At 43.9% G+C, this 6,834-nt stretch overlaps 1 long non-coding RNA gene across 1 annotated transcript; it reads left to right on the top strand.

The window, feature by feature from the left end:
- Positions 1–1,234: 1,234 nt before the first annotated feature.
- Positions 1,235–3,899, top strand: LOC149309047 (uncharacterized). Its single transcript, XR_016281878.1, has 3 exons — positions 1,235–1,347; positions 2,829–3,016; positions 3,816–3,899. It is a non-coding gene; the product is annotated as an uncharacterized LOC149309047 (long non-coding RNA).
- Positions 3,900–6,834: the final 2,935 nt, after the last annotated feature.

Below are 6,834 nucleotides of genomic sequence, written 5' to 3'. Positions count from 1 at the left end.
TGCAGCGCCCCCTATCGGGCTTATCTATCTTTTATACCTTCTCCCTACATCACCCCATGTAATGCAAGCCAATCGCAGAAGCCAAAGAACATTTTTACCTTATATGGTAACATCACCTCATGTAATGCAAGCCAATCACAGAAGCCAAAGAACCTTGTTACCTTATATGGTAACATCACCTCATGTAATGCAAGCCAATCGCAGAAGCCAAAGAACCTTATTACCTTATATGGTAACATCTTTCTAAATACCAACTCATCTGATTCTGCTAGCGTCTTGACTGCCCCTATTCACCCAAACTAAACCAGAGCCAGCGCCATTTTTAGGGTGTGGTCCTATCATTTCCCCCCTTTTTCTTGTTACTGCAAATATCTATTTTGCAGTGACATCATCATACTTCTCACAATCCTCTAAGGAAATTTTCTGATATGCTTGGAGCATCATAACTTTTTCACCCAACATTCCATCTATCATTTTATGCATCATTCTCTGCAAGCATTGCATTATACAAGGTAAACACATACATAGAACCAATCCTATTATCACAATTAAAAATATTGTATAAACTATGCCTCTCATCCATCCTAAATTTGGTAGCCAAGATGTCAGCCACGACCACCAATCTCCAGTTGGTTGATATGTTTTTCTTACATTCTCAGCTATTTTATGCAATTTCTCCACATTTGTTTCAATTATTCCACTTTCGTTAATATAATGACAGCAGGTAGTATTCAGCCACATACACAATCCTCCCTCTCGGCTTAACAGATAGTCTAATGCGATTTTATGTTGTACTAAAACCTCTGCCAAAGAGTTTACCTCTCTTTGTAGGGTCTCTAACCCCTAAATATACCCTGGTCATATTCCATCCTGTCAAGCTCAAAGTTGCGGAAACTGTAATTGGCCAACCCTGGCCATGGTGTGAAGGGCCATGGGAGCATATCCAGCAACTGCTTTGATTAAATTCCTTGGAAATATTATTTACCATTTGGTGAAACCTATTTTGTCCCCATTCTCCATCACACCCCATGGGAAATATAAACATCATCACTATACATCCTAACAATAACATGTATCCCATAAGGTTCAATGTAACACCTCGCAAATGCGAGCTAAGAGGGCAAATTGAAGGGTCTAAGGAAAAGGGGTTGTCAGGGATCTCTATTTCCAAACAATCCCTTTCAAATGTCTCTGTGTTTTTATTAACCAAATGTCCCTTCTTTCTTTCAGAACTGCTCTCGGGTAGCAGTCCCTCCTGTTCTTCAGGGTGGAGCTTGGTCTCCTGACCCTGGAGAGGGGGCTCCTGTTGCGACGCTGCCCTCTCCTCCATCTGGAACCCTTTTCCTGGTAAGTTTTACCTTAAGCGGATTATCCTTGTTTGGTTGTGCTATCCACTTGTCAGGGGAGCTGGTGTGGTCTTTCTTTATGCGTGTGTAGTGGATCCAGGACTTCACACCTGCCAATTTCACTGCAGTTGGCGTTGTCAACAATACAATGTACGGTCCTTTCCACTTTGGTCCCAATGGTGTTATTTTCCAATCTTTTAGCCACACCGAATCCCCTGGAGAGAAAGAATGTAGAGCAGTAAAGGGGAACGGATACCTCACAATGCTCACATATTTGTGCAGTTTGTCCAATACTGAGCCAAGAGCTATAACTTCTTTGGCCAATCCTTTTGTTCCCAAAGCTCCTGGATTTTGGGAATTGTAGGTAGTGATTGGACTGACCATAGGTGGTCGTCCAAACACCAACTCGTATGGAGACAATTTTAAATGTTTAATGGGTGTACATCTTATCTTTAACAAAGCCATAGGTAACAATTGGACCCAATTCATTTCCGTTTCTTGATGCAATTTTCCCAAAATGTCTTTCAGAGTTCTATTCATCCTTTCAGTAACTCCTGATGATTGGGGGCGGTATGCACAGTGCAATTTCCATTTTATTCCCAAAAGGTCAGCCAGTGTTTGAATCACTTTGTGTACAAAGGCCGGCCCATTATCACTTCCAATTGTAAAGGGTATCCCTCCTCTAGGGATAACATCCCTCATCAGAATTTTAGATACTTGTTCAGCTTTTTCATTTGCTGTGGGCCATGCATCGACCCAACCAGAATAAGTGCATACAGACACCAGCATGTATTTAAACTTTCCCACCCTTGGCATTTCAGTGAAATCCACCACAATGTTTTCCCAAGGGCTCCTTCCCACATATTGTACTCCTGGGGGTAAGAGGAGTCCAGTACGGGGGTTGTTCATGGCACATACCTGACACTTCATAGTTACTCTCCTAACTATAGCTGTAACCCCATTTATGTAAAACTGTCTATTTAATAATTCTAACATAGCTATGGCACCACTGTGTGTCTGTTCGTGTACCCTCTGTATGAAAGCCTCAGCTAGGAAACTAGGTATAAAGACTCTATTTCCTGGAAATATGAAAAGCCCATTTAATCTTTTTGCTCCCTCTATTCTAGCCCATTGTTTTTCTTCTGGGGTGTAAATAATTTCTTTCGGTAATTCAGTGACTGTATTCAAAGTAAGAATCTGTGTATTTCCATTCCTGGCTGCCTCCTTTGCTGTTTGATCAGCTAAGCGGTTTCCTTTTTCAATTAGTCCATCTCCTGTTTGATGACCTCTGCAATGCATCACAGATACCGTCTTAGGCTTCCACACTGCTTCCAATAGCCTTAAAATTTCTTCCCGATTTCTAATCATTTGTCCTGCGGAATTTAAAAGTCCTCTTTCCTTGTACAATGCTCCATGGGCTTGTAAAGTGAGGAAGGCATATTTTGAATCTGTGTAAATGTTCACCTTCTTTCCCTTTGACAGTTCTAGGGCTCGATATAACGCAATCAATTCTGCCTTCTGGGCTGAAGTCCCTGCTGGTAGAGGTTCAGCTTCCCAAACTTCTCCTTCTTCAGTGACCACAGCGTAGCCTGCATATCGGATCCCATTTTCTACAAAGCTGCTTCCATCTGTGAAGAGGGTTGCGTCTACTTTGGACCTCGGTGTATCACGTAAGTCTGGTCTACTTGAGTAAACTTCTTCCATCACCTGTAAGCAATCATGTTCCTGTTCTTCCTTTGTCTCTATAGGTAGCAAGGTAGCAGGATTTAAAGTGTTGCATGTAGCCAAACTGATACTTGGGTTGTCTACCAAAATGCTTTTGTACTTTAGTAATTTTGCATTTGTCATCCAATGGTGTCCTCTATGTTCCATCAGAGTCACAACAGCATGGGGTGTTTTCAAGGTTGTTGGTTGTCCCAATGTCAATTTATTAGCCTCTTCGGCCATAGTGGCTGCAGCCGCTACTGCTCGCAGGCACGGAGGCCATCCTTTTACTACTGGTCCCATTTGTTTTGAAAAGTATGCCACTGGTCTAGGCCAATTGCCAATGACTTGTGTAAGAACTCCAACTGCAATACCTTCCCTTTCTCCTACATATAGAGTAAAGGGCTTAGTCAGATCGGGTAGTCCCAAGGCAGGGGCTTCCATAAGGGCCCTTTTTAATTTCACAAAGGCCTGTTCTCTTTCTTCTGTCCATTCGAAGGGGTCTTCTTTACCTCCTCTGGTGGCTTCATGTAATGGCCTTGACATGACGGCAAAATTAGGAATCCAGAGCCGGCAGAATCCAGCTGCTCCCAGAAACTCTCGCACCTGTTTCCGCGTCCTTGGACTTGGAATAGAACACACAGCCTCCTTCCGCTCGACTCCCAGCCTTCTCATACCATCCTTGAGAATGAAGCCCAAGTATCTGACGTCTTGTTGTATCAATTGTGCTTTCTTCTTAGAAACCTTATATCCTTTGTATTCTAGGTGTAACAAAACCTTTTCTGTGGCCTCTATACATGACTCTCGGGTTGTCGTTGCTATCAAGATGTCATCTACGTATTGGAGGATGCCATATGGGTTTCCTGCTTGGGTGAGTGGAACTAAATCCTGGGCGAGTGCCTGTCCAAAAATAGTCGGGGAATTGCAAAACCCTTGTGGCAAACGAGTCCAACTGACATGCAGTTTCTGGCCTGTATCCGGCTGTTCCCATTGAAATGCAAAAATGGGAATACTCTGGGGGTGTAATCGAATGCAGAAAAAGGCATCCTTTAAATCTAATACTGAAAACCACTTTGCCTCCGGAGATACCAAACTAAGTAGGGTGTAAGGGTTAGGTACCACAGGGTGCAGGGGTTCAACTCTTTTATTAACTGCTCTTAAGTCTTGCACAGGCCTGTAACTTCCATCCTCTTTTTCTACTGGCAATAAGGGGGTGTTCCAGGCCGACTGGCATGGCCTAATTATTCCATAATTTTCTAGTCTCTTAAGGTGAATGTGTATGCCGTTTACAGCCTGTCTAGACAAAGGGTACTGTGGTACTATAACAGGAGTTGTTGATGCCCGAAGTTGAATGATTACCGGTGGTACATCTTTGGCCATCCCCGGAGGATTGTCCTCTGCCCAAATACCAGGTATATTAAAGGACATCCAATCTACTCTCTCTGTCAAGGCAGCAAACAACCTCCACTCCTCTTCTTGGGGTAGAATCAACATCAATCTATTCTCAGATTTCTCCTTCGGGCCTCTAAAAGTTACTTCTAATTTTCCATCATCCTCAAACATTAATTGTGCTCTCATTTTGCAAAGTAGGTCTCTTCCCATCAAAGAAACTGGACATTCAGGGATATAAATGAATTTGTGTTTAACCTCATAGGTGGATAAATTACAACTTCTGTCGGTCAGAATAGGGCGTATTTGTCTTCTGCCCATGGCTCCTATTATGGCAGTTGATTCCTTACTAAGAGGGGCATATTGTTTATTTACTACAGATTTAGTTGCTCCCGAATCGATTAAAAATGTTGCTTCCTGGCCACCAATTTTCATCTTGACCAATGGCTCCTGGTGGCCATTTACAATCACCCTACATCCTTGTGGAGCCGGTCTGTCTCAGTCTTCATTTCCATCCATGGCAGCCATCCCATATAGGTCTTGTCCCAAGGCCTGTCCTACCGCCGCTCCCATCCATGGTTCTGCTCGCGGATTCAATCCTCCTTGTCCACGTCCTTGTCTTCTACTTCCTTCACCCTTCTGGTTGGTCCCTTTCTTAGGACACTCCCGCTTCCAATGACCTTCTTCTCTACAGATGGCGCACTGGTTACGTCCCAAGGAGGGACCTCCTCTACCTCGACCCCTTGATGCTCCGCGTCCTCGTCTGGCTGTGTTTCCCTGGAACACAGCTGCCACCAAATGGGTCCTCTTATTAAACTTTTCTTCCTCTTTCTTCTGCGCTTCACTTTCTCTTCCCACATATACTCGTGTCGCTATCTCCAAAATCCTTCCCATTGTCATTCCAGGTAACCCTGTATCCTTCTGTAGCCTTCGCCTAATGTCTGGAGCACATTGGGCAATGAAGTTATTTTTCAAAAGTGTTTGGCTCTGTCCGTCCTCTGCCTCATCGTCCATGTTATAAGGGGAATATTTCCTGTAACCTTCCCTCAGTCTTTCCAGAAACTTCGCTGGTGGCTCATCTCTTTCTTGAACAATATCTGCAATCTTCTTCAGGTTTATTGCCTTAGGGGGCCCTTTCTTCAATCCCTTGATTATGTACTGATGATACTGTTGTAACTGAGTTCTACCTTCTGATGTCGTATAGTCCCAGTTAGGGGTTTGTGTGGGCACTTTTAACTCTGTTTCTGCCAATCTCTGTGCCTCCTGTCCTCCTGTGTCCATATAGTCTCTCCCTGCCTCCTCTCGTGCCTGATTGAGAACCATGTTTTTTTCTTCGGGAGACAGGAGTGTGTCCATGAGTTGTTGTACATCTTGCCAGGTAGGCAGATGGGTTCCGAAAACTCCCTCTATCAATAAGGTCATAGACCTAGGGTCCTCCGACCAGGCGGACTTGCTAGCCTTCCAATTCAGCAAATCGCTACTGGTGAAGGGAACATGTTGATATGCTGTAACTGTTGCATAAGCGGGTCGTCCTGTATCGGGGTCTTCTGTTGGCACAATTTGGGGAACTTGCCGTAAAGGCAATGTCTTTACTGGACTGGTCACTGGCAATCCTATTGGATTCATAACTCCAGTTGTTTCATTGGTCCTTTGTTCTAATGGCTGAGGCACCAATTGGGGTTTTGGAACTTCAGGATATAATGGCACATATGGAGGTGGTTGCACCAGGCCATCTTCCCCTGAGTCAGGTAGAACTTTGAGTTCCTGTATCTTCCCTTCCTCTTTGGGTGCCTCTAACTTTCCTGCATTTTCCCTTTCCTCTTTTGCCTTTAACGTATTTGATTTCATCATGCATAATTTGGAACACTCACATTTTTTGAGCCATTCTGGTTGATCCAAAACTATATCATACCATGCCGAAATGTAATACCATTCATTCGGTTTGTGTCTAGCCACAAATTCTCCTATTCCGGCAACCACATGTAGATCTAAAGACCCTATTGCTGGCCATGGGTTTGGTACTGGGTATGTAGGCCAAGCTGTTTGACACAAGGTCCTAAGGGTACTTGATTTCTTAGTCCCTCCTTTTATGTATTTTTTGAATTCCTTCCAGTTTCCTAACATGCAATCTAAGGGCGTTGCCTGACTTGACTGGCCCTGTCCCATTGCGGATCTAGGTCTTGGGGCACCCTCACTAGTCCGACTTCCTGACAATTGTCTACCTCTTTTATATTCCCTTTAGGTACCTTCTATGTTTCTTATTCTTCGTCTAGACTGTATTCCAACCCACACAACATCACAACATTCATTCAGGGATAACAGGGAAACAATCACTTGTAGAGGATGGGGGAAGTGATTGTTGGGTTTTGAGGCGGCAAAACCTCTGGAACCGATT

The sequence above is a fragment of the Sceloporus occidentalis genome, unplaced genomic scaffold (genome assembly GCF_023333645.1).
Source record: "Sceloporus occidentalis isolate IW3139 unplaced genomic scaffold, rSceOcc1.0.p SCAF_7, whole genome shotgun sequence".
Classification (NCBI taxonomy): domain Eukaryota; kingdom Metazoa; phylum Chordata; class Lepidosauria; order Squamata; family Phrynosomatidae; genus Sceloporus; species Sceloporus occidentalis.
This window is presented reverse-complemented; position numbering and strand designations above follow the sequence as displayed.